Source organism: Mirounga leonina, unplaced genomic scaffold (genome assembly GCF_011800145.1).
Source record: "Mirounga leonina isolate KUSES-001 unplaced genomic scaffold, KU_Mleo_1.0 Mir_101609, whole genome shotgun sequence".
Taxonomy (NCBI): Eukaryota; Metazoa; Chordata; class Mammalia; order Carnivora; family Phocidae; genus Mirounga; species Mirounga leonina.
In genome coordinates, this window is record NW_023270164.1 from 1,409,588 (window position 1) to 1,416,792 (window position 7,205).

Below are 7,205 nucleotides of genomic sequence, written 5' to 3' on the forward strand. Positions count from 1 at the left end.
CAGGGAGACTGATGGGATACTCGATCCCAGGACCCTGAGATCATGACCTGAGCCAAAGGTAGATGCTTAACCGACTGAGCCACCCAGGCACCCCGCACAGCAGTTTATTTAAAAGGCATGATAAAAAAAATATTCAAACAAATATTCAAAAGTTTTAAAACTCATGATGTAAGTATAGATAGAATTAAACTTTGGAAAATTACTAAATAAAATACAGTTATTGTTTAAAACTATTAACGGACATCTAAGTAAAAGTAGGGGTACTATTTCATGTATTCATAAAAACAAGAGATTCCTGGATGGTAATTAAAGTGAACTGAAGGAGAATTATGGATGACAAATGTCTTCTTTGTCTAATTTCAATGTTTGTATTATACATTTCAAAGTATTACAGAGAAATGAAATATGTTAGTACCAAAATTGTAAATACTTTCCTGGAAAGTAAATATCAATTTCTCTTAAATAACAAATGTCATATTTTAAAAGTATCTTCAAGACACATGTTAATGATGAAGATCACAATGTTGGCTGCTCCCAGTCAATAATTTTTCCTTTGAAAAATTATCAGATATTATATAAAGACTCACTATCAAAATATTTTTTAAAAATTCATCATCAAAATATAGCTACAGGGGCGCCTGGGTGGCTCAGATGGTTGAGCATCTGCCTTCGGCTCAGGTCATGACCTCCAGGTGCTGGGATCAAGCTCCATGTCGGGCTCCCAGCTCGACATGGAGTCTGCTTCTCCCTCTGCCTCTCTCCAGGATTGTGCTCTGTCTCTCTCTCTCAAATAAATAAATAAAATCTTTAAAAAACAAAACAAAATATAGCTACAGGTAGAGCATCTAACTTTTTTAAAGCTGTATTACCCTCCAACAGTTATGCAAAGTTTATAAACACTGTAAAGTTTAGATTACTCTTTTCTTACCATAAACTCTGATAATTTTATTAATTTTAAGCATATGAAAATGAGTGAAAAGATGGATTATAAAACCATTAAAATGCTATTATCATGGATGGTGAGGCAAGTAGAATAACGTCTCCACAAAGATGTCTATGGCCTAATTCCCCAACCTGTGAATATGCTCCTTTACATGGCAAACAGACTTTTCAGATATGATTAAACAAAGGATCTTGAGATGGGAAAACTATCCTGGATTATCTAACTGGCCCCAATGTGATCATAAGAATCCTTAAAAGAGGGAAGCAGAGGGTGCCTGGCTGGCTCAGTCAATAGAACACGCCACTCCTTTGATGATCTCAGAGTTGTGAGTCTAAGCCCCATGTTGGGCATGGCGCCTACTTAAAGAGGGAAGCAGAAGAGTCAGAGTTGGAGAAAGGGCTGTGATGATGAGGGGAGAAACTGAAATGATATTGCCAAGACCCAGGAATGCAGGCAGTCTCTTGAAGCTGGGAGAGGCAAGGGAGGGATTCTCCTCCAGGGTCTTCACAAGCAATGCAATCCTGCTGGCACCCTAATCTTAGCCCCATGAGACCCATTTTGACTTCTAACTTCCTGAGTAAAAGAATCAATTTCTATTGTTTTAAGTAACAAAATGTGTGATCGTTTCTTACAGCAGCAACATGAAACTAACACAGATGGATAAGTTAAACCTCCTATGTTATAGTAGCACTTTTGCATATTTCGACAGATGTCTTGCTTAGCTTAATTCAGACCCTGTGCAGATATGAAGTATATAATTGGTATAATTCTAAGTAGCAATCGCATGGTTATAAGAAACAGAGACTCACTCAAACTAGTTCAAGTAAGTAGAGAATTTATTTTATTCTCTAGTAGGATGAGAATCTGACAGCGCCCAGTATTTGGAAGTGTAGCTGAACCTTACAGAAACTAGAAAACCATCAGGCATATGGTCTCTCGATCTCAAACTTTTACTCTCTGGCTCTTGGTCTTGCTCTCAGGCTCTCCTCACCTTCCCTCTCTCATTCACAGGGCGCCCTACATTTGTTTTTATTCTGCAAACCAATCCCAGCTTCCTTTCTGAATACTAACTTCCTCTGAAGATACTTAGGAGTTACTAACCCATAACTTTGGTTTGTATAGAGTTTTAAACTTCTGGAGTGCTGAGTGTAGCATTGCTACATTAGGTATCAGGTCAGCTATCTGCAAATACAGCCTAACATGTCCTTATTCCAAATTCCTGAGAGAGGTGTTCTGGTTGCAAGCTTCCACTCTTGATCCAATCAGCCATAGCCCCAGGGAATAAAATCATCTACCCCAAATATGGCCACCTAGGCCCAAAGCAGAATCTCTTATAAAAAAGAATGAAAGTTGAGCCAATGGCAGAAATTTGACATACAGACATTTTATAAATATATTTACATGGCAACTATATTTTTATATGTCAATGTGTACTGTGTTTTACTCAGTTACAGCTAATTCATTGAATCGTAATTATGTGAATTGATGCTAAGCTCTTGTGAAGAGCGCCATGCACTGGACTGCCAAAAATAAGACAGTAGGGCTATAAATCTTTTACCACAGAAGCTAAACATGAAAACAATGGAGCAATTTTAATTGCTTATCACAGTACCAGCCATTCTAATTAGATGATCTTGTCAAAATGTCTTCAGTGGTAGTATGACATTTTGGTTTGATAGCTTACAGAAAGCAAATCTTTGCTTCTACCTGGAAGTAGAGACAGCCCTGCTCTACAGATAGAGAGTAATCATAAAATGACTCAGTAATTCTCCTCAATGGAAAGGATCTCTGGTAATAATAACACCCAGAATGCACCACTTCACTGCCCATCATGGCTCAGAGCCAAATATTGGAATTATCTATAAAATCTCTTTAAAATTCTCAACTATTCTTCAAGATAGCTATTTTTAATCATCATTTTATAGAGAAGGAAACAAAGGCTCAGAGGTCAAACAATTTGCTCAGAGTCAAATAAGGAAGAGGAAGAACCAAAGTTTGAACTAGATCTGTCTGATGCAATGTTAATATTCTATCCTCTATATTAAACTACACCATGCTTGTCACTGCAGTGATGACAGCATAATAGATTCTCCTTGTCGGTTCTAAACAATATACACAGCTTAAAATGTATACATTGTCATTCAATGCTACTGTAAACATACTACAAAATGGATGAAAAGAAAAGAGCAAGGTCAGTATTTTTACAAGCTTTCCTACAGTATATTTACATTCTTCACAAGTCACTTACCTGAATTGGAGACTTCACTGCACCATCGCTCATGGCTTTCAGCCTAGGTCCATCTCTGTACCAGCAGCGTTGACGAAATAGCCACCAGATGAAAAAGCACAGTGTGCGTCTGGATACGTTGTCAGGTCTGTTTAAGAGGCTTCAGCAGGCAGCAGACGTTACACCAAAGGCAAGACTGTTCTTCCACTTGTGATAGGAGGCACTTTCTCTGGAGCATGTGGGTCTTGAAGGTTGCCTGATTTATACAGCCTCTGTAAGAGAAGAGATTATTAAATTAAAATTAAAGGGGCACCTGGGTGGCTCAACCAGTTGAGCGTCTGACTCTTGATTTTGGCTCAGGTCATGATCTCAGGGTCCTGGGACTGAGCCCCACTTCAGGCTCCCTCTGATGGGGGATTCTGCTTGTCTCCCTCTCCCTCTGCAGCAGCCCCCACTTTGCTCGTGAGCACATGCACTCTCTCTCTCTCTCCCCCTCTAAAATAAATAAATAAATCTTTAAAAATAAGTAATAAAATTTTTAAATTAGGTTTGAAAAGGATGATTTATTGGGGGTGCTGGCTGGCTCAGTCGGTGGGACATGCGACTTTTGATCTCAGGGTTGTGAGTTCCAGCCTCACGTTGGGCATAAAGCCTATTTTTAAAAAAAGATTAAATGAAAGAAAAGGACTATTTATTGAAAATGGGAAAAGAAATAACAACGAACTACAAATTTGAAAGCTGGTATATACTGTAAGCACCAAAAAATCCAGGAAAAAATATATAACTTAATTAATTGCTTGAGACATCTGTGAAACATTTTTATTCCTGATATTTCTTGTCTGTGTACTTTTTTATTCCCTTTACATGTTGCAGGAATTTTATAGTATCATTTTCTATACATAATCCACTTCATGATGGTTAATTTTATGATGGACTAAGGGATACCCAGATAGCTGGTGAAACATTATTTCTGGATGTGTCTGTAAAGGTATTTCCAGAAGATTAATATTTGAATCAGTACACTGAATGAAAGAGATCTCTTTCACCAGTCTGGGTGAGCATGATCCAATCCACTGAGGGCCTGAAGAGAACTAAAAAGTGGAGAAAGAAATGGGCCTTTGTGTGGCTCAGTCGGTTAAGCCTCTGGCTCTTGATTTCAGCTCAGGTCATGATCTCTGGGTCATGATCTCAGGATTGTGAGCTCAAGCCTGGCATGCTCAGCATGAAGCCTCCTTAAGATTCGCTCTACCACAAAAAAAAAAAAAAAAAAAAAAGATTCTCTCTCCCTATCCCTCTGCACCTCCCCCCCAACTCTGCTCTCTCTCTCTTCTTTCTCTCTCTCAAAAAAAAAAAAAAAAAAAAAAGAGGAAGAATGGATTTGCTCTGTGCTTGAGCTGGGATGTTTTTCTTTCCTGCTCTCCAATATCAGTGTGCCTGGTTCTCTGGCCTTCCTTGAACTCAGGCTTACACCTTTGACTCCTCTGGTTCTCAGGCATTCGGATTTGGACTAAAACTCATCACCAGCTTTCCTGAGTTTCCATCTTGCAAATGGCAGGCCATGGGACTTCTGAGCTTCCATAATTGCATGAGCCAATTCTTCATAATAAATACCTTTCTAGGGGCACCTGAGTGGCTCAGTCGGTTAAGTGTCTGCCTTTGGCTCAGGTCATGATTCCAGGGTCCTGGGATCGAGCCCCACATCGGGCTCCCTGCTCAGTGGAGAGCCTGTTTCTCCCTCTCCCTCTGCAGCTCCTCCTGCTTGTGCTCTCTCTCTGTCAAATAAATAAATAAAATCTTCTAAAAAAACAATAGTAAATAAGTTTCTTTCTATAAATCTACATATATCCTATTGATTCTGTTTCTCCAGGGAACCCTGTCAAGTATGTTTCACAAGTGTCAAAGGCAATTGTGCTCATCCGTTTGGATCCACTGCACTGAGGTAATGGATTTCTAAGCTTCCACGTAAAGCCTTCAGTTTTAAAGTTTCAGAATTGCTCAAGAATCTTCTAATCCTACTAATTCCAATAGGCTATGTTTAATTACTCATATATTAGGAAAGCATTTTTGAAGGGTGCTTTGAATTTGAAAGAGTTTCTAAAAAAATGCATGATGTATAAATAAAATAGCTTATAATAAACTCCTATATCTGAGATTCTTACATAAATGCCTTACATGAGAAAAACCTGTCAAGTCACCTTTTCATTTGACTATAAATAACCACTCACAACATATGCAAATTCTTTTGGATTGGCCAAATAGGACACACACACAGACACACAGAGGCAGGCACATGCACACATGCATGCACACACCCAGAGTTTTATCTTCTCAATATAAATGCAAAATACATCCTGGTTGTTCAAAATGCAGATATAAAGACTTTAAACAAAATGTGAAGAGTGGATTCATCAGCCACTAGAGGCTTCTTCCTAAAGCAACCTGAATTTATATTCAATAGGGCATCTACAGCCTGTCTTGCACTCCCAGAAAGAACTATGTCTCTAACACATAATCAAGAATGCAAATTAATGTTGTGCCAATTAAATGTGGGCTTCCTGGTAAACAGTGGAGTTACAAGAGTGCCTTTCCCTTGGCCTGACAGGGTTGATACAGTTGCCAAATATACGCTTTCCTTCAGTTTGTATATCTTCCTTGATAGTGTTCTAAATAGAGTATTTAATTGTACTCCTTTTATTGCACTCCTGAATACATCTTTTAATATTTAGAAACAATTTTATTTTTTAAATGTATTTCTTCTTCCACTCACTATTGACAAGATCCTGCTGCTGAATGCCAGGTATTGGTCTAGAGGTCAATGCTGCCTTGGTAGGTAAAGGACAGATCATCTTATGTAAAAACAGAAAATGCAGAATACGTTATCACTCATTGATTCACTAACATGAATGAATTTATCTCTAGCCAATCATCTGGGGCTACAATTAGAACATATCTTGGTGCACCTGGGTGGCTCAGATGGTTAAGTGTTGGCCTTCGGCTCAGGTCATGATCTCAGGGTCGTGGGATCAAGCCCCGCTTTGGGCTCCCAGCTCAGTGGATAATCTGCTTCTCCCTTTCCCTCTTCCTCTCCCCCTGCCTCTCTCAAATGAAAACATAAAATCTTTTTTTTTTTTTTTTTAAAGAACTTATCTTCATTTGAAGGATGGGAGCAAGAAGAAAAGGTAAAGCACTCACCAGCCCTGGAGGGTAACACCGTGAAGATGGCTGGAGTTATCATGAAACATCAGAGCCACTGAGGGAAGTAGAGATGGAAAAAAAAAAAGCAAAGAGGAGAGTCCAAAGGATCATGACAGGATCCAAGCAAATCTACTCTCCTTTCTCTGAAGTATTTCAAAGCCCTGATATTGCACTTCATTCCTGTCCTCTAAAAGAGCAATGAAATTGTTTGTAGCAACCAACACCTAAGAAACCTGGGGCTGGGGCACGTGCGTGGCTCAGTTGGTGAAGCGTCTGCCTCCGGCTCGGGTCACGATCCCAGGATCCTGGAATTGAGCCCCACGTTGGACTCCCTGCTCCACGGGGAGCCTGCTTCTCCCTCTCCCTGCTGCTCCCCCTGCTTGTGCTCACTCTCTGTCAAATAAATAAATACAATCTTAAAAAAAAAAGAAAAAGAAAATCCAGGGGCACCTGATTGGTTTTTATGCTTTTACATCGATGCAACAGACCACACTGGTGATGGGAACAGGACAGCAAAATACAAATGCGATCTGAGACCAACTTTGACATTATGCTTCCTGGCTTGCCTCAGTGAGGCAAACTAGGAGAAAGTGGAAGACAGATGGAGTCCAAAATCCACCATATACACATATCATGTTAGAGAGTTTTCAAAAAAGGGATGTATAGCCATCTGGCCATAGCTTTTAGGCATTTGCCTGCCAAAGAGAATAGCGAGAAGAAAGAGAAGACAGAAAAAGCAAAAGCTTACATTAGATAATACCTTAGCATTTTCTGTGGTGCTATGATTAGTAGGTTTCTTTCTTTCTTTCTTTCTTTCTTTCTTTCTTTCTTTCTTTCTTT